This window comes from Triturus cristatus, chromosome 12 (assembly GCF_964204655.1).
Source record: "Triturus cristatus chromosome 12, aTriCri1.1, whole genome shotgun sequence".
In the NCBI taxonomy this organism is placed as follows: domain Eukaryota; kingdom Metazoa; phylum Chordata; class Amphibia; order Caudata; family Salamandridae; genus Triturus; species Triturus cristatus.
Window position 1 is genome coordinate 474,277,950 of NC_140595.1, and position 21,164 is coordinate 474,299,113.

General features: G+C 45.6%; 2 long non-coding RNA genes across 3 annotated transcripts in view; one reads left to right on the forward strand and one right to left on the reverse strand.

The window, feature by feature from the left end:
• The window catches only part of LOC146776129 (uncharacterized), a 30,268-nt gene extending 27,243 nt beyond the window's left edge, over nucleotides 1-3,025 (reverse strand). The window contains exons 1-2 of the long non-coding RNA XR_014972001.1: nucleotides 2,796-3,025; nucleotides 600-727 (exon numbers count right to left, since the gene is read on the reverse strand). This is a non-coding gene — a long non-coding RNA (uncharacterized LOC146776129). The remainder of the gene's footprint in view (nucleotides 1-599; nucleotides 728-2,795) is intronic.
• LOC146776128 (uncharacterized) overlaps nucleotides 1-21,164 on the forward strand; it is a 120,151-nt gene that overhangs the window by 70,908 nt on the left and 28,079 nt on the right. For both annotated transcript variants that reach the window (XR_014972226.1, XR_014972225.1), the window contains exons 2-3: nucleotides 19,518-19,578; nucleotides 19,665-19,899. This is a non-coding gene — a long non-coding RNA (uncharacterized LOC146776128). The remainder of the gene's footprint in view (nucleotides 1-19,517; nucleotides 19,579-19,664; nucleotides 19,900-21,164) is intronic.

Here is a 21,164-nt window from a genome sequence, read left to right on the forward strand (position 1 = left end):
ACAAGAGCAATATCCTGAAATATTTCTGAAATATCACTTCATGTTGACTTTGGTGTAGATGTAGTGGCAAAGTGTTCGACAGTTTAGGTGCCAAGGAAGGCGCACCCCCTCCTGCCTCACTAGATTGGTTCTGAGGATTAGTGCTAACTTTAGATTGGCTGATTTTAAAGTCATAGATGGACCTAGAGCTGGATAAGGTGCCTGAGATAGCAGGACCCTAAATTGGCTAAAGCACAGTAGGTAAAGCAAAAGGCCTTACATTTTATACGTGTGCCCACCGGCAGCCAATGTAGGTCTCGCAAATAGATCTAGATAGATGTAGATGATTTAAGGTATGATCCAGCTCCAGAAGACCCAGAAGATCCAGCTTTACTATGGCAAAAACATTAGATATGAGCTTTGCAATGTAGAAATAAATGTCTGAATCTGGGTTTGTTACTGCACTGGCCCCAAGTAACATGCTTTAGTGAACCAAATTTATTTTCACAATCATGGCATACGTTTTCATAGATATATGCATATAATGTTGTGGAGGGCAACAACATTTTAAGAAGAATGAACACGTTAAAAATCGTATTAGTAGAGCATTTGGAGTTTACCTGGTACTCTTTCCATTCACCACTTGACAGAATATGGACACACAAAGAGAGGGTTCATGGGCAATAGACAAACCTGGTGGAGCCGAAGGTGGAGAAAGAGGAGTCTCAGTCCGCTGCAAGCCCACCACCTGATGTACAATAAAGGGTGCAGCTGTAATGCTGGGGGTTAAATATTATGCTTCTGCCATCAAAGGTGTGAAAGGGGAATCCACCGAATCCCTATTACAGCACGCCTCTAAATCAGGCATTTAGTTGGTTTATGCCTGGTGCTTTTAACTACAACTCAACCACTAAATTGAAAGCCACTGCCCCAGATTTACCACTGGACTATGATGTGCTTCCAAATGTCATGATGGGGGCAAGATGACAGGCAACAATAACTAGATGTGAAGGGTCGCAGGGAACGTCTTTCCTGTTGTAGGGCTGGACACACCAGGGTATATTTGGTGAAAATAATATGGAGCGTGTGGTAATGAAGTCCATTAGCCAAGATGTGGTTTAAGATGAATTTAATAGGTCTTAGTTACAGGTTGGAAAGTTCATGTAGAGCAGCCTGCCTGCTGCTCAGCCCATACTTCAACTGACACACCTCACCGGCACCCAATCATTCCATTCATCATCACCACACCAACATTCCACACAGCACATTCACACTGGCTGAGCAGCTAGGAAGAAAGCAACAGGATAAATACATATACAGGATACTACAGAGTGGTAGGAGAAGAAGGACAACATGGACCAACCAGTGCGTGGGCGGGGAGAGATGTAGGGGCACATTGCATATAAAGGGACAAAGGGCATGATGAATGGCGGAGTAAGGGGAAACCAAGAGAGGCCCACCAACTTGTACATCTGGGTACACCTAGGGCGTATTAGGGGAACCAGGTTATGAGTAGGATGAAAAAGGGATAAGAGGAGGGGACTTAATGAAGTACAGCGTTTCGCTATCCAGGGCAACATGGTTAACGGGGCAGAGGTGAGGGAAACTTCACAGGAATTGTTTCAGAGTGAAGTGAGGATGAAAAAAACAAAAGGGTCGGATTTTCATTTATATATGTGGTATTAATTAAATCCATTGATGTGTTTGTCAGTGTGCTGCTGTGTCATTGTGGAAGTGGTAAGTGGACGGTAAACCAGAAATATTTGCTATTTTGATGTTAAGATGTGTTTTGTGCCAATATTTCAGTAAAATAGTGCTGTTTTCGTATTTTAGGGTAATTTTCTCCGAAGATACTCCTTTGTTGGTTTTTCACATTAACATTGCGTTTTTGTCTGCATGATATGTAGTTTGCCTACATAACTACCCCTACTTCTACAAGAAGAAAAGGATTTTTTTTTTGCAAATAAATGCATGTAGATAAAAGGATCACATTTACCAATGCAGTCACAATTAAATGACATTTGATGTTGGCGTGTTTCCACTGGAAATGAAGGCACATGAAAGGAGTTGGAGAAAAGCCTCTATAAAATAACCCAAATAAGCATTGGTATAACCAATAGGTCTCGCTTTTGGGACCTTATAAGTATTTAGTTATGCAGCACAATATCCTTGGTGCAACAACATCAACTGTTGCATGGCTAAACACTTATAAAGTCCCAAAGGCGAGACCTATTGACTATGCCAATGCTTGTTGCTCTTGAAGCTTGCACAGTGTGTAACTAAAAATCCCTTCTCGGTATCGGTGGCATCCTATGTCCGACCCGCAACGCTCACATCAAGCGCTCGTTCGCCTCAATTGCCTGCTTTCCGTCCTCCATAAGTCAAAGAAAGGGACACTCACTATTAGGAAGGGACGCCCTTGACACGCCTCTTCCTAATAGCGACTCGCAAACCCTATTTTGGGAGTCGGTAATAGGTTACCGACGCGCAAAATAGGTTTGGTACATGTCAAAGCGCATTTTAACGGTCGCAAACAAAAATGCTTCATACATCTGTCCCTTACTGACTATATGGCCAGAAGAAGAGGGGTGTTTGCTTTTGTCAAGGTTGGGCTCGTTGGAGGTTGAATGTCTTCACGTGCTGGCACCTAGGGACGTAATCATTAAAAGGGTCTAGAAAGAAGAGGGTAAAGGAAAGCACTGAGTGGACATAAGATGTCTGCAGCAGGCGCTCAGACAACCGAGCTACCTTACTGGCTCGCTCCACTAAGCCTGTGTGCGCGCGCGATGCAGTAGACAGAGCAGAGCTGCACTTACCAGGGACGGATTCAGAGTTACTGATCCAGGGGTTCCTTGACTGGAGGGACCACCTGCCTTCCGCCGTGTGGTCATGTGACCAGGTGCACAGGCTCTCCTGGCTGTCGAAGTTGCAGTTGAATCCCGCTGGTAACTGGGAACCTTATGAGAAAATAGGGGGAGAAACTCGATCAGAGAATGTATCAGCTGTACCTAAACTCCTCCAACATGTCTCAGAGCCTGCAGCGACTGACAGACCAAGGCCATCCGGTTTGTACTTTCCACGCGCCAGTGGGTTCCAGGAGAAAGTTATCTTTACAATATACCCATTGACTTTCACACACGCTAACTAATCCTCCATGAATTTAATCTGGCACTATGAAACCCTCCGGGGTTTGCAAGCGCTCTACAAAACACATCACGCAATTAAAAATGGACATAATCACAAGGTCCCACTCTTCTGAGTCACAATCCACCACGTCCAGAATTCTTAACCCAAAACCAGGGCTACCACCGAAGCACAAGGCATCCAAGGTCCAGCTCCCTGACATCTAACAGACCCTGCCCCAGCCCCGCCTGCCTTTTAACAGCTCTAATCCCCAACTCTCCCCATTTCTCAATAGGCTCGCCCTCTGATAAACTGTACTCTGTGCAGCTTGGGACGCTATGGGGAATCCCGAGTCCCTCCTGAAGTACCCCGGTGCCATTCTAACGCTGGAAGGCGCTATACCTCAGCTATTAACTTAATGAAACGTAGCACTACATAAGTTGACACAACCCAGATGATGATCGGTGCCAGTGCTGGGCGATAGGGGAGGAAGGTGATCTTTATGCAGAAGGAATTAAACCTGACCGTCCCTTGAGCCCTCACAGAGCGCAGGTCTGCCTGCGCATGTCTGCCTGCGGATGCCTTTGAAATGTCTCTAAAGGACAGACAGGCTGCCTACTGGGGGAAGCCAACCCTTTCAATGCCTCTTTGATAAGCCCCGTCACCGCATCCTGCAGGGGCTCCTCGACACCCCCTGACATCTCCGCCACTAATTAGTGCTCTTTTAAAGGTAGCTACACAGACTGTTTGGCTTTTGTGTCTGCCTGCTCACTTCCTCTGCTCTTTCCCACATTGCTTTCAACCCCCAACGAAACAAGCATTGGCATAGCCAATAGGTCTCGCTTTTGGGACCTTATAAGTATTTAGTTATGCAGCACAGTATCCTTGGTGCAACAACATCACCTGTTGCATGGCTAAACACTTATAAGGTACAAGGTTTAGCCATGCAACAGCTGATGTTGTTGCACCAAGGATATTGTGCTGCAAAGCTAAATACTTATAAGGTCCCAAAAGCGAGACCTATTGGCTATGCCAATGCTTGTTATGTATGGGGTTGTTCGGATCAGCATGATTCTGAGTGATGTTGGAGACCGTGGGGATTGATGAAGTAGGTAAAGATGTAGTTTTCGATAGCAGGTTGACTTGAAGATAGTCTTTCATATTGGATGATTGTTAATGAAGAAAAGGACACTGTTCCACATTCATTTCCTCTGCGATATTAATAGAGTTTGTAGTGGAGCAGATGTCAAAGAAATAACCGATGGTGCTAAAAAGATCTTGCGAGGGGCCTGGAGGTGGTGGTATGTTTATGTGAGAAGAACACATTCTTTGCCAAGATAATCTGTGATTGCCACTTTTTCTGCACAGCTTGCAGATAGACCGTCTCGTTGCAAGTAAAACAAGATATGATGTTCTTTTTTCTGTGCACATAGACTGCTGAAGGACTTTAGTTTGGGGAAAGGCTGTTTAGAACCACTTCCTAGATTTCACTTTAGGGTTATTTTTGCAGGCCTTGCAAAGGCATTTAGTGGTGCTCAGGAGAGGAGGTGCGTTTTTAGTGAGGATTTTTTGGTTTTCTATATTATTCTGGTCAGTGTGGTTTGCGTGGAAGAAGCTCGGTGACAAAGGTCAGTCATATCAGGGAGTAAAGAGACACTTAAATTGAAGGTCTTTGGTCAGTTCGGGTAGTTTGGGACACTGTGGTTGCAAATGCGGTCTATGGCTTCTTATGCAGAATTGGAAGGAGATAGTTTGGCGGCAGAGGCTGAATATGCCACGGCAGGGGTTTAACATGCTTGCTCTGTGGTCAGTAGAGAAGCTGTGTTAAAAATATAAGTATACTAGAACGTAACGCCGGAAGTTGCACCATAAGTGGTCAGTAGAGAAGCTGTGTGAAAAATATAAATATACTAGAACGTAACGCCGGAAGTTGCACCATAATTAACCTTTATTATTAAATCTGTAAATATTACCACTGACGTGCTTGGTAGCATCATTTAGAATAAGATTTTTTAATTATGCTGAAGACACCTAGTTGATGGCTAAACTACGTTTAGACAAAAGGTAACTAGAAAACAACGTGGTAACAGATCAGTAGAACGCGATAATCAGTTTAAACTAACTGCCAGGAAGACGGTGTGTCCGTCGACTCTGAGAGAATGGCTAGACCTTGTGGCAGTGGAAAAAAATCTGGGGGGTTGAGAAGATCAAGATGTGTGACTCGAGATGGAAGTGAAGGTGATGTAAGCAGGATTGCTTTCATTTGACGACAATGGTCTCGCGTTTTCTGTTTCTAAATTTTCATCACAGAGTACAGGTGGTGGTGGTTTTTGTCCTGTCCAAATAGGATTACTCAACAAGCATTGGCCGCGCGGCAGTAAAAGTAACGCCGCGCGGCCGTAAAAGCGAAAGTCATCGTGATCACTCTGAAAGCGATAGTGATTGCGATGACAGCCACAGCTTGCAGTGCATGTGCACGAGTGGTGCGCGTGCAGCAGTAATCACGCCATATGGCGCCTCTGCTCAAGCGCGCGCCCGTGCACATGCACTGCTAGCTGTAGCCGGCGGTAGAATTTTTTGAAGCCCTCACTTAAAGTCTCAGCCAGACCAGCGCAAGCGCTGGGTCAGGTGAGACCTAAAACGGCAAATGAAGCTTTCAACATCGCCGCGCAGACCATGCCCACAAACATGGCTTCTTCTGATCTTTTTTTAATCACACACGTGCCCACTCCTTATGCACCCTTCCCAGAAGCAGTTCTTTTTTGCTGTTTTTATTTGGGTATTGTGAGCAGCAGCAGGACATGCTCTGCAATGATGTGCTGCCTGAGAGAGAAGAGGGAAATATACGTGTGCATCTGGGCCCATTCAATCTCTGGCCTCTTTACTGAGGCTGCGAAAGAAGCAATAGGAATGAATGTATACCGATGTAATTTTAGCCCTTAGATCCTTTCCTGTGATAGACTAAGGGACTTGATAAGGTCTGCTGTATATTGTTGATCAGACAGTACAACAAGAAAAGTCAGCTTTCTTGGTCTGATGACATTTCATCCAGCCTTCCAACAGTAGCGTAATCTAATAGCTGCCAAAAAAATTTCACCCTACCTGTAAGTCATTCATGAGCTGGTAAGAGAGACCGAACTGGTGTTGGTTTGGTCCAAAAATGCATTTTCATTCGCTGCGCTGGAAAAAACATGTCTACTGACCATTGGCGGGCAGTCGAATTCTGGAAGTCGACTTTGACTAAAGGCTGGCCATCAAAGATCAACTCAACCAATTAAAAGAGTTGTGAATTCCACAAGTACTAAGCGAATCCCCTAACTTGACGCGAATGAAAAGGGAATGGTCTCTAGAACCCCCATGGGATACTGAGTTGACAACTGTGACTGACTAATGGAGCGGCCCCCAAATGTTTAAGTCACTCGCTGAAGTCCCCTAATCAGTGCTTTAAATGGGCCGGTACTGAGTACCGGCACTGTTTTATTTGGAGAGAGAAAGTACCTACACTTCTCAACAGTGACGTAATGCTATTAATTGGAGAGTACCGGCACTTCTCAGAAACAAGCAGGTACTGGTACAGGGTACCTGCACATCTATTTTTCCATTTCAAGCACTGCCCCATATGTATCAGGAAGGGTAGTGATAGGGCACATATCCCTGTATTCTGATCCCTTCACTGGCTCCCCATCACTGAAAATGTTGAGCTCAAGTACCTAGTGGTGGTGCAAAAATCATCATCGGTAAAAGCCCAACCTATTGGCAAAAGAAGATTCAGTGGTATCAGCCATGTCGAACTGTATGAATCCTTACCAAAGTCTTGAAGACAACCACTAGGCGCGGCAAAGCACTCTCAGTGGCAGGAGCCAGATTTTGGAAGCAACTGCTGCAATGTCCCAGACAAATCCCATGTTTGAGCAGTTTCACAAAGAGATTAAAAACTCTGCTATGTCGCCTCATCCGGACAGTCATAGAACCAGCGCTGCGGGACCGGCACGTCTTCCCTCCATGTTGGGATAAAGATGTATCTCCCTATCCGAGCTGCTTTCACTCACATAAAAAATGAAAGGTGCGACGCGCCCAACAGAGGCCTCGGACGACCTCCGGTCATGAAAGCTATAAAAAACAGATGTTCAGACCTTCAAAGGGGGCAGAGTGGCCGGGGGTGTGGGATACAGAAAACGCATGGCTCGGCGAGGGAGGGGTCGTCAAAGGAAAGTCCCGACAAAACTTCAATGACAGAAACAGAAAGAAACATTAAATCTCTTGAATATTTTGTAAAACAAAGTGATCCACTGCCCTGCCAGTTCTACTCAAGTTGTGAGTCATGCTTGAAAGCAGACCCTAGTGCTCTGTGCCCCTTGGGGGGTTACAAAGCGCTACGCACCCTCCACACAGGAGTCTGCCTTTCAAACACGAGGAAACTGTAAGCGCGTCTTATTTTAGCAAGCACGGTCCGCTTTCACTTTTGTCCGTTGTGAAAGCTTACTTGTCTTTATGGGGCCATGTGTTTGAAACACATGGCCCCATAAAGATAAGAAAGCTTTCACGGCAGAAGGAAGGCAGATGAGCCTGTACAAATGGGACGGCTCAGAAAGCCAGACGAAAACGTCACTACCAGCTCTTTTCCAATGGCTGGCCACCGTTTAGCATAAACGGTGACGCCAGCCAATGGAAAAGAGGGGCGGGGCTTAAAGCCCTTTACAGAAAAGACTTAAAAATATTAAATCTCGCCAGCGAGACTGCACATGTGCGCAGCCCACGCAGGCGAGACCTAAAAATCTCTTGGAAAGTGAGATCAAAATAAGCTCCTTAAAACCACAGCAACAAGTTTGACATATCAACTAGTCGGTCCACAAGGATGGTGCAATAAATTATTGGAAATAGGCTGTACCCACCAGAGGGTTAAATATCAGCCGAGGCCTGCATAGTGACAGCTTTGTTAATGCTCAAAATATCATGCTATTACCAAACAAGCACTGGTTTGTCAATTTTTTAAAACATGTTGCACAGCAGGATCGGCTGCTATGCAGCATGGCTTAAAGTAAAGAAAAAAGATCTATGACACTGCCAGCACTGATAGATGGAGGTGGCAAGAGGAGGCGGATGGACAGGGCAAGCAAGGATGAAGCAGAAGGGGTGGGAGGGACTCGGCAAGTAATGTCAAAGTGGGAGGTGGTGGGAGGGATGGGGTCAAACACTATGAGATTCCTAAAGAGTAGTCACAGAGAGCGCCTACATTCAAACTAGGCATTAATACGGCATATAGCTGAATGCTCCTAATGCCTTTGAAGAAGACAGTGGCACTGCACTTGTGAGTTCCAGGGTAACACTGAGCCACATAGGATAATGATCACAAAATACCAGGAGTCTACGATGGTATGTCGCATGTGCCATGGCACCTGGAGATTTGCAAGAAACATACAGAGCTGATCTACTTAACTTTCTTTGTTCTAGATTAGGACATGTCTCTCTGTTTGGTGAGATTGCCCTCTACCCCTTTCCCTAACTGAGAGAGTCAGCCTCTTGATCTGCAAGCTATAAGCAGCAGAGAGAAAATCTTCATAGACTACCTTTGCTATGAACACGCAATGGACAAATCATTTCTGGGCACAGAGTGCACCACAGATGGTGACCACAAAACTGTGAGCCCCATAAACACACATTTCTAACTTGAAGCCAGGGCCTCGGCAGTTGTGGGAGGCGGTGGAAAGCACAGGGACAAGCCGCATGGACACAGGTGGGGGTGGGAGGGATGGCAGCAAGCAACAAGGATGGGAGAGGGGTGGAAGGGACGGGGAGGGGTAGAGAGTGCCTTCAAAAACATGAATTCTTACAGAGTGAAAGGACATTGGCGATAGATAGGAAACTGTACTTGGTCCATGCTCTGTGGGAGACAGGAAGACGCAAAGAGAAAGTGGAAGCAGGAGGCACTGTTAATGAGAAGCAAGGAAGTTAAAGTTATTTCGATGCCATCTAATTGTAAGTAATGGTAAGTAAGGGGCAGGCTCTAAGCCCATTTTCAGCTAAAGTTTGTTTACACAAGATTTTTCAATGACAGTGCATGTGTGTTGTTTCAGATGAAACCTAATAAGGAGCTTCTATAGTGTGAAACGGAAATGCCACTCATTTTTTTGCATAGAGCAACACCTGCTTCTCAGCCAGGGAGGAAAAGATATGAGAACTCGACTTTGGGATATGGGGGCACAAGCAGGGGGAGCATTGGGGGTTATTAAGTTCCCTTGTGAATAAAGGGGAGCAGCAGGCTGGCATGGCATGCACCGTCATATTGCAAGATATTAAGGCCTATATACAAACTGAGTTTTGTAGTACATTTAGGGGCCGATTCAGATCCTGGACTTTTATTTTACATACAAATCGGATCCGTATTTTTTTCCATACAAATCGTACAAGTCCCTTCCAACCCGTGTAGTACGATTCGTACGGGAAAAATACATACAGATCGGTCCGATCCTTACAAATCGGATCGGGAAAAGCTGTAGGACACGGACTTGTAAAAAAGACCATACAATTTCTAAAAAGGCTGTACAACCCATCAAGTACGATTCGTACCGGGTTGTCAGCATGCGATTTGTATGGAAAATGGCCTATATACGGGGAACGACTCGTACCGGGCTACGAAGCGAACCCCTATACGCCTCGTACCCTGGTATGACTCGTTCTGGGGGTACGACTCGTACCGGGGTACGGGTCGTATAGGGGTATGAGGCGTACAGGGGTCCCAACACATGCGAGGCGTGTGTATGGAGCGTACCCCAACATCGCGCATGTATGCACCGTACATAAGCGATTTTGGGGTCCGCGCCGTACATACGCAATTTTGGGGTACGGTCCGTACACAAGCGATTTTGGGGTGCGGTGCTTGTGCGGTGCGTACACGACCAGTACCCCTTCAGCGCGTATATACGCACCGTACCCCACTTTCTGTGTCATCGGTATGCACCGTACATACGCACCGTACCCCTGTATTCATGAGGTGTACGACGCGTACATGGGGGGTCCGTCTCGTACTGTTTTCGGGGCGTACAATGTTTTCCCGGCACTTTTTAGCTCCTGTAAAAAAAGCGTTTGTACGAATCGTACTTGACGGGTTGTAAACTGCTGCCGGAAATACATGTGAACATCGCGTGCAGGGCAATCCGAATCGGAATCGCTTGTAATTACGAGTTGTATGGTCTTTTTTACAATTTGTATGGAGAGCGTCTATTTGTACGGATCGTACTTCCTAGGTTGTAGGGGAATCCTTACAAGTACGAGTTGTATGGGGAAAACGCTCCATACCACGATTTGTACAGCGTTTTACCAGGATCGGAATCGGCCCCTAAGTAGTACTACAATAGTACTATTAACATGTTACATAATGCTATTCTGTAACCATGCGGAGGTCAACGCTTCAGGCTCTCCTTTCTTTTATGTGCGGAGATCTCTGCTCTGACTGTGGAGATCTCTCCACATGTGCTATACATTTTGGAAGTAAATGTAGGAGGGACTGGGAAGTGGATGGAAAATTGGGAATTCTTACTGCTAAAGGTGGGGGTTGAGATAAAAAGGGATAAGGAAGGCTAAAGGAGGAGCTTAGAGGAGGGGCACAAAGAAGTAAGAGCATTTCTATTTTCAAAAATACACCTCTATAGTTACTACAGTCAAAAGAACCCAAACAGTAATAAAGTTCAGAGCTGGAGTACGCCTTACACCACACACAGCCAACCACTGGTATTGCGACACCCTCTCATAGAAAATAATGGAGACAGGGACTTAAAATAAAAGTCCATAGGAACTAATGTTAAATTAACTTAAATTATTATATTTTTATTAAAATATGTATAATTTAATTTAATGCTATATATACACAAATAACAATTAGTTTATTGTAAAATATGTTAATAACCTTTTTAAAATGTAAAACATAAGTGTAACTATTTAACAAAAAAAATTACATTCATTTAAATTAATTCTACACATAACATTTTATTCAGTTTTGAAACAGAATGAATAAATATGCATTTTTTACTATAGGTGTGAATTGTTCTATTTAGATCTTAACAAAAATAATTATAATTAATTTTAATATATTGAAATATGTAATACAATATTAAGTTAATAATTATGCATCTTTTAAAAAAAATTGTGCTCCACATTTAAAATAAATATTTTTAATGAATTTACATTCATATTTAAAATTTAAATATTTGTACAATTTCTTTTTTTTACCGTTTGATAACGTTTTTAATTTCACCCCATAGTTTACCAAAGGAAGATATCCGCCTCGGTAGCAGAGACCTCTTGATATGTGTTTAAAGTTACAACTTTTTCTCTTCGCTTGTAAATTATGCTCCACCCCCTGAATTCAGGAGGTGGGGACATGAAAGCCTACACTTTTGATTAACTTTACATTCATAAATGGTAAACAGTCACAAGTACTAAAATTACTAAAAAGCATAAGAGTAAACTTACTTCTGTTGATTTACTCATGCATATGTTCACCTTTGTCAATAGCCCCCTTGTATTTTACCCTTATGAATATCCCTCACAATTGTTCAAAAAGAGGGCTTTTAGCTGATTCCAAGGAACTGTGTGTATTGACTACATTTCTGATTTTGAAATACAAATCATATATTTGAATATATACGTTCTTGTTCATACTCTGTATCCTAAATATGCAGCAAGAGTGTCCATAAAATAGTTCTTAAACATTTACTTAAGGCTGTTTGCAGTTTAAGACTTTATAATATAATTATGTCAATGTGGGTCAAAGGAGAAAGATAGAGATTGTGAAAATGAATACCAGGGGAGAGGGACGAGGAAGCTCTTTAAATTCAGATGTTCATTGTTACAACACACACTCGGGGTTCAGGTTCTATAAAACGTTCAATGATAAAATCTCATCATGCAGCCGGTTTTTAAAGGTCACCATTTTTCATGAATAGTGGATCATTTAGTTCAGCACCTGTCCAGCAGTCTCCATTTCACCAGAGTGCTGTGTCCATGTGTTGCTCAGGGTCCTTGACTGAGCCCTCACACAGGGCAGGTTGATGCATCGATCCTTTGTGAGGGGTAAAAAGACACCGAACCCAGGACTCGCCCTGCCTGTCTCACGCAACCAAATGAAAACTGCTTTTCATCTGAACTTTGATCCTTTTTGTTTCCTGTATTCTCTGTGCAGTGCAGCGCAGCGTGTTGTATTTATAGGCAATACAACTATGCACACGAACAGGCATTTCAGAAAGCTGCCTGGCCGATTGCAGAGAGACCAAATCAAAATCCTGCTTGCCATTTTGTGTAAACTCCATTCCGAATCACTAAAAGCCTGCTAAGATTTACGCCATTTTTAGGACTGGTCTAGAGGCGACTTTAGCTGTCTCACAGCCTCGTTTGATATAAAAAAAACAATCGTAAATAAAATATTCATTCATATAAATACACATAGAGGGGCTTTGGGTCAAGTCCCCTCATCCATTGTTCCGTTCAACTCAATCCGTCAGCTGCCTTCGATACGGTCCCACATGAGAGGCTCCTGGAGAGACTTGCGAACATCGGCCTGGGGGGACTGCCTGAACATAGATGTCTTCCTTCTTGGCAAATAGATCTCAGGACATCTGGCTCCCCCCTTTCTCATCCCCAGTTCCAGCCATGAATGTAGGTGTCCCTCAGGGCTCCATTCTCAGTCCTACCCTTTTTATTATACATCTATCCCCCGTGCATTTCTGGTAGAGGAAGAGGGCGGCAAAATTATTTCCTATGCTGATGACACTCAGCTGATTTTTACGTGTGAAAAAGGAACCGACTTTGACGGGGCAATGATTAGGTCTTGCCTCACAAAGGTTTTAACTGGCTTAAGAAGTTGTTTTCTTTAGTAAACCAGAAACACCTGACAGGAGCACTTGGTGGCCAAAAGATCTGCCGTCCCCGCCCGCGGAAAAGGAGAAAGTCAAAAACTTAGGAATTGTCATAGACAAGACACTCTCCATGCGCTTTCAAATCCAAAATCTAACTGGCGCTTGCTTTGGCATACTCTGGATGCTAAAAAAATTCCTGTCACTGTTACCGCTTGAGGGCAGAAAGATTGCGGTGCAGGCTCTGATGACATCAAAGCTTGACTATGTCAACAGCTTGTACTTCGGTCTTCCAAAATCCCTTATTCAGCACCTAAAACGCGGCGGCCAGAGCCATCCTGAGACCTAAACCCAGATCTAGTATGACACCTATTCTTAAGTCTCTACACTGGCTCCGCATAAAAGAACGGATCCACTTCAAAGCGATGACCATCTTCTTTAAAGCTTTCCGCGGCTTAGAAGCCAGCTACCTAAATAAGCGAGTTAATCTCTACACAACATCTAGACCCCTAAGATCTTCCAATGCCAACCTGGCCATCGTGCCTAAAATATGCCCTGCCCGCACTTGAGGCAGATCCCTCTGCTTTCTAGGCGCAAAATTGTGGAATAGCCTCCCTGAGTCTCTGAGACTAACCACAGACCTACACTCTTTCAGGAAGGACCTTTACACACGCTTTCCTCCCGCTGTCACGTGCCAGGACACTCTAGTCTGAGTAGCTGTGCTCTTTGATAAATACACTATTTCATTTCATTAGGTCCCTGACAGTGCAAAGGAACACTCGTTCAAATTCTAAGGGCCTTTTATGTTGCTGGTGCGTCATGTTTTGTGACGCACTGGCAGCGTAAACAAATGTGCCATGTTGCGCCCTATTTACAAAGTGACGCATCTAGGCAGATGCGTCACTTTGTAAACCCCTGCACCACATTATACCTGCACCAGGTATAATGTATGCAGGGTGGGTGTTGCCCCTCAAAAAGCCTCGTAGAAGTGGCGCATTGAAACCTATGAGAACTCAGTGCGCCACTTCTAGGACGCCATTGTGTCAATATCTTACACCTGCCTAACAGCAGGTGTAAGACTGATGCAGGGCCTTTCACATGGGGCTTGCCCCATGTGAAAGGACACATTACTGGAGCTGCGTCTATTTTCAGACACACCCCAGCAATGCATCACTTGTGCGCCTACAAATACGTCAGATATACTGCTGTATCTGTAACTCCTTGCAACATGATGCGTCAGTAAATATGACGCATCCATCATGTTGCAAGGAGGGCGCGCTAAGAAGTGACGCATCCCTGTTTTCACACAGCGATGCATCACTTCTCATAAATAAGGCCCTAAATGTGTTTACATCTAATACTCAGGGATAGTTATGTGTGTTTTCAATATTGTAACACAGCAGCAGCTCACCAATATTACTGCAAATAATCTCTGTGACGCCCTCCCATTTCTTATATGTTAGGCCTTGTTTTGATCTTAAAGACAATTCTTTTATGTATATTGCATGAAACATAAACACAACATTTCTCTACAAAATGGCTGTACTAGACTCTCACACATCAGGTACATAAAAATAAATTAAAGGAAAACAGTATTTAAAACAATCTGTTTGAGAAATACTCAAGGTCATTAGGGCAAAACTCTGGAGAACAGAGCTGACTCTGTCAGGGGGCCCCCTGAAAGGGTGGGGCCCTGGGCCAGAGCCCACTTTGCCCATGCATTAAAACGTCTCTGGGGGTTCTATAAAACGTTCAATGATAAAATCTCATCATGCAGCCGGTTTTTAAAGGTCACCATTTTTCATGAATAGTGGATCATTTAGTTCAGCACCTGTCCAGCAGTCTCCATTTCACCAGAGTGCTGTGTCCATGTGTTGCTCAGGGTCCTTGACTGAGCCCTCACACAGGGCAGGTTGATGCATCGATCCTTTGTGAGGGGTAAAAAGACACCGAACCCAGGACTCGCCCGGCCTGTCTCACGCAACCAAATGAAAACTGCTTTTCATCTGAACTTTGATCCTTTTTGTTTCCTGTATTCTCTGTGCAGTGCAGCGCAGCGTGTTGTATTTATAGGCAATACAACTATGCACACGAACAGGCATTTCAGAAAGCTGCCTGGCCGATTGCAGAGAGACCAAATCAAAATCCTGCTTGCCATTTTGTGTAAACTCCATTCCGAATCACTAAAAGCCTGCTAAGATTTACGCCATTTTTAGGACTGGTCTAGAGGCGACTTTAGCTGTCTCACAGCCTCGTTTGATATAAAAAAAAACAATCGTAAATAAAATATTCATTCATATAAACACACATAGAGGGGCTTTGGGTCAAGTCCCCTCATCCATTGTTCCGTTCAACTGTCATTCACATTTTACTTCTGCCCATCACAACATACGGCATGGGGCAGTGGGTCAGCCCACTTCAGCCATTAGCTCTCTTGTGCTTTGAGTGAAAGCATTTTGCCTGATCACATGTGCATACCTACCTAAAAAGAAGTGCACTTTAGTACCCAGGTTGTTTTTAGTCATCCCTGTGTGTTTAATCTGTGTCTTTGGGATACAGCAATTCTAAGCCAATCAATCAATCAAACATTTGTAGATCGCACTTCATACCCTTGAGGGTCTCCAGGCGCTGGGGGGGCGCTACTGATCGTACAGCCAGGTCTTGAGTAGCCTCCTGAAGGTCAGCAGGTCTTGGGTCTGTCGTAGGCTTAGTGGGAGGGTGTTCCAGGTCTTTGCGGAGAGGTGGGAGAAGGCCCTCCCGCCGGTGGTTGTTCTTCGGATGCGCGGGACGGTGGCGAGTGCGAGGTCGGCGGAGCACCTTTTCTATTCACCAGTAAGAATCATGGTTTCCTGTCATGTGTATTAAAGCTAAAAAGGATTTCTGTAATTATTGTAAGCACATCTGCCTTCTAGGAAGCATCCATGCATGTTGAGGTGATTACATATTTAATTTTTTTACTTTTTAATTTTTGTGGTATACTCTTGCAATAAAATATAAAATAAGCATTAGCAAAGCCAGTAAGACTGCATGCCTTGGCAAGCTGGTGCTGTGGTTAATTATAATGTATGTGTATTAGGGTTTAAATCTATTTTTGTTACTGCTGGCGCTCAAGGTAGTAAGCATTTCTTGGTGCCAGAGGTAACCCCTCCGTAGCACCAGTGCAGAGTGTAACTTACAATCAAAAGAAAAAAAGGTAAAGAGAACCCCGCCTCCAGTAAATCCCCCCCACCCTTCTCGGTACTAAAAGCTATGTAATGTACGAAGTCAAGGGTACCGAGTATGGGTCGCTCATTGAGGGCCCTCCTTTTCTTCGTCTGGGGCTGGGTCAGTGAGTCTTAGTAGTTGCAGATAGCGAGTGCAGGTCAGCTTCTAAATTCCTGGGATAACAGAGCTATGAAGGGTCGCCAGGTAGATCTGAATTTGTTGCCCAAGGCTTTGAGTGTCAGGGTGAGTTTCTCCATCCCCAGGATGCCCCAGAGGCGATGTAACCATCCTAAATGTGTCAGTGTGGTGGTGGACCCCCAAAGCGAGATGATGGTCTGGTGGGCAGCCCCCAGTGCAATACCTATCTGGCGCCCCCTACGTGATGCGAGAGGATAAGCAAGGGGGTTAGGGAGGCCAAGCAGAGTGTATGATGGAAATCTAGGGAGCTGGGTTGAGAAGTGGGTGTCATTGTCATTGAGGACTGAGTTCCAGAGCGAGGTTATCTTTTGGCAGTCCCAGAGTATTTGGGTGAGTGTGCCCTTCGCACCACACTAGCACCAGCAATTGTCACTACGTGCAGGGTTTCCCCAGTAAAGCCTCACTGGGATCAGGTACCGGTATGAGGTGATTTTGATGGCTGTTTCAGTGCGTAATGTATTATAGGCAGTGTGTTTTGCTCTATGGAAGATACCGTGCCACTCTTTCTTGGCGAGTTGGCATCCTAATTCTGCTTCCCATCACCTCTGGGCTGGGGAATTGTCTTCAGTCTATGTGGCACGGAGAAGGACATATAGTTCTGAGAGGAGGAGTTTGTCTGAATGCCTAGGAGCCACTTTTCATAGTGCGTCAATGGTCATTCCGCTCCTCCTCGCACTGATGGATGCAGCAGCCAATGTCTAATTTGGAGGTATCGGAACCGTTCGTCCTCGGGGATGGAGTAGTCCTTCATGAGAGTGTCAAAAGGGATGGGGCCCTCTAGGTAAAAGAAATGCCCTGCTGCTCTACAGGTTGCTCCTCGCCACACCCAGAAGGATGACCCGGTATCGGGTGTTGAGGCGGGATTATCCACAACCGGTGTCAGAGGGGAGGGAAAAGTGGTCAACCTCCCCCTGCAGGTGCACCAGTCCCAGACCTTCAAAAGGGAGCTTGTGACCTGGAAGATATAGAGGCTAGGAGCCCGGTGTGCTCGATGGAGGAATGGAAATTTCTCAGAGGTCCAGCTAGAGCCCTGTCCATGAACAGCCAGTGTTGCTCTGACTCTGCTCTGGACCACTCAACTAGGAATCGGAGCTGGGCCGCCTGAAAATACCGGAGCAGGCAAGGCACTTTGAGTCCACCCTCCGCTTGGGGGAGCCAGCTGCGCTCCTTGCTCATCCTAGGTCGTTTGCCCGCCCAGACAAAGTGATGGAGCGCAGCCTGTAGGGCCAGGATTGTTCCCACCTGTGAGTCAAGGGCAGGGCCTGAAACAGGAAGAGTATTCTAGGTAGGGTGGCCATCTTTAAGGCTGCAACATGGCCCAGCAGGGACAGCGGTAGTGCCATCATTGATCCAGCTTGGTGCATACCCGTTTCATCAGCTTTCTGTAATTAAGGGCGTTCGTCCTCTCTAGAGTCGGGCTTAGGTGAACTCCCAGATAAGGGATGGACTCAGTTGCCCAGTAATTTGTGTAGGTCTGTTTCAAGACCTCGACTATGGGATGGCAAAACAAGATATTGAGAGCCTGGGACTTGTGGAGGTTCATGCGTGACCCTGACGCCTCCCCAAAGTCTTCCAGCTCTTGCAGAAAATGGGGTAAGCTATCACGGGGGTCGTCCAGCATGACATTATGTCATCTGTGTAAAGGCTAATCCGATGCTCTTCCCCACCTTGAGGGATTCCCTTGATCCTGGGGTGATCTCTCACTTGCTGCACGAAGGGCTCCATGTAAAGAGCGAAGAGGAGGGGTCAGAGGGGGCAACCCTACTGTGTACCCCAACTTATTGGGAAGCTCTCGGGGCCCTGCGCATTCACCGCAACGAGGCCACCAAGGAGCCATAGCTGCTAAAGACCCAGGATCTAAACCTTTCTTTCAACCCGCAGTGCGATAGTGTCGCTTTCAGGAAGAGCCAGTAGACTCGGTCGAAGGCTTTCTCTGCGTCAACCGGGAACAACATGTTAGAACCCTCCCTACAGTTAGCTTTATCAATATTGTGTAGGTGCCTTTTGGTGTTGTCCACGCATTGTCTCTGTGGGACAACACCCGCTTGGTCAGGGCCTATCAGGCCCTGCATAAAGGGATTAAGGCGGGCTGCTAGAATCCCCATAAACAATTTCACATCCACATTCAAAAGCCCAAAGAGAAACCATTTGGTTCCGGCGCTTTCTAAGATTTCTGCCTGGAAATTGCTGAGATGACCTCTTCGATTCGGATTGGGTCACCTAGGGAGGCCGCCCGGGCATCAGTCAAGCGTGTCCTAGCCGCGGTGCGGAGCTAACGTGATGGGGCCTCCAGTAGGGGGGGTAGACTGCTTCATGTACAGGGTTGTGTAGAATGCTCTGAAGTGGGCCACTATCTGAGCATCATCTTCTATCAGATCTCCTTCTCCGGATAAGAGGGAGCCCACTCTAGTGGACTGCCACTGGGCCTGAAGCTTGGTAATAAGGAGCCTTCCGCACTTGTTACCATTTACATAGAAGGAATATTTTAGATGTAGGAGTGAGTATTCTGCCCTGTCTAGGCCTAGGCTCGCCAGTTGCTTCCGCGTGGACTCCAGCTGGCACCAACTCCTGGGAGCCCCGGTGCGGTAATTAATGTGTTCTAGTTCTCGGTGTCAGGCTCTCACCTAAGTCTCCGCAGAAACAACATGCAAGGTGAAGAGGTCCCAACTTCCCCGATCCACCTATAGCGCCCAACTATGTCAAAGCGACAATGGTAAACAGGGGAAGAGAGGAAAATAAAACAATTGTCCCACGGCGTCTCCCACTCAGGTGTTAGTGCAGGTAGTTAGGATAGTTCCTACAGGAGACAACAAAGGATAAGGTAAGACATAAACAGAATAGAAGGTCTACATGAACTAAATGGTAAAAATGTTTGTAGTGTAATTACCTGAAGAATTCCCCTCTTATATGGTTACCATCATCTGTAAGGCAAGAAAGGAATAGCAGATATTAGCGAGACAGTGACCAATTGCAGCCTCAGATATAGTAGTAAAAAAAGGAAGAGCGAGCAACATCCACCTATGATATGTGAGGAGTAGCCTTAACAGATGGAGAAAGAAATGGTAAAATAATAACACTAGCTAACTTGCTATTTAATGATATGACCTTGTCTTGTGCTTCCTTAAATTCAGGAAGTAATAACATTCATGTTGTGTAACCCCACAGGACCGTTATAACAAGGTTCAGGGCCAGTCAGATCCCCAAACGACGAAGGAAAATCACACATGTGAGTAATATATATATAATTAACTATGTTAGACAGTGCAGATGAGCTTTTACTGCAATAGAGAGCTTCTCTGTTTTCTTTTGCAGGTGCCTGAGCGTCAGGAGCCGAAAAGGCGCACCAACAATGCCAACCAAGGAAGCAGGGGACAGGAACAAAAAAGGAACACCGCCACGAGGACCAAACAAAAAGCCAGAAGCCTTGAGAAAAGAGCACCGATGCCCAGGAACAGAGAAGGAGCCACCGAGACCCACCAGGAGGACGAGCAGTCACAAGGACGCCGAAGACGAAGATGCCGTGCAAGCAACCAGGACCTAAAGCAAGGTGAGTCACCCGGAAGTAATAGGAGGGGAAAAAACACTAGAACTAGAAGCGTTTTAATGTGGATAGGAGGGGCTTAAATACTTCTCGTCCGCGGTTCACTGCAGACCACGGCAAGCATGACACTCAGACCTGCCTCTGGAGCTCTGCCCTTATAACCTTTTGTTGGTGATTTTCGGCCGCTGAGAGAGCTATAAGCTCCCCCCCAATGACTGCCTTCAGAGAATACCAAAGAGTGGATGTGGATATATAGGGGGTATCATTAAGGTCTATTTATTCACTAATAACATTCTTAATCTACCTAATCACCGTCGTCTTTTGCAATAATGTCTACCGGAGCCTCCATTGCCGACCTGCGTCTCTCCGTTGGGAGTTATGGAGTTCTGAGTGGTCAGAGAGAGATCTTGGTTCAATTTCCACAGTACGGCGTAATTGCAGAAGGTTCCTAGAAAGTAGTCTAATCGGGCATATGATTTGTGGGCGTGCAAGAAAATTGTGTAGTCACGGGTGTGGGGATGGGATGCCCTTCATAGATCTATCAAACCCATCTCCCCCATCCAAGCCAATCCCTCGTCAAACAGTGCCCCAGCCCCTCCCTTCCTGAGGTCCAAACAATCCAATTTAGTATTGAAAACTATATTAAGTTCACCACCTACTAGGACTAACCAGTCTTGAGATGTGAGGGCATCTCCTAATGCTGTGCAAATTAAATGTTCCTGTACCTCATTAGGTGCGTATAAGGAGCCCATGGTGAGTGTCTGAGTGCCCAATCGTATCTGATATACCAGGAGACAGCCCTTGAGTTCGGTTCGTTTACGGCCAATCAATCCCAGAAATTTATGGGACGTTAGGATTGCCACCACAGCCATCTTGCATCCTATTGAGGAGAAAAATTGACGTGGGAATGCCTTTGATTTAAGCCTGTGAGACTCGCTCGGGAGGAGATGGGTCTCCTGTAGTTGACAGATATCCACCCGGTGTGATTTAGATATGAGAGGACAGCCCTCCGCTCAACCGAGTTTTTCAGCCCCTTTATATTTAGGGAGACCACTTTCAGGTAACCACCCGATGTCATAATATGTGTGTGCGGTCTTATTGGTGGCCTTCTCCCGGTCCCCTCTCCTCACAGGCTGTAATATTTTGTATGGTGAGCCCTTTAGATGTGAGAGCTTCTGCATATGGAACACTATCTTCTCAGACTCTAAAACCCTCAGTGGTGCTGCAGCTTGGTACGTATCAAACAAAAACAATTGAACAAGAAACAAGAA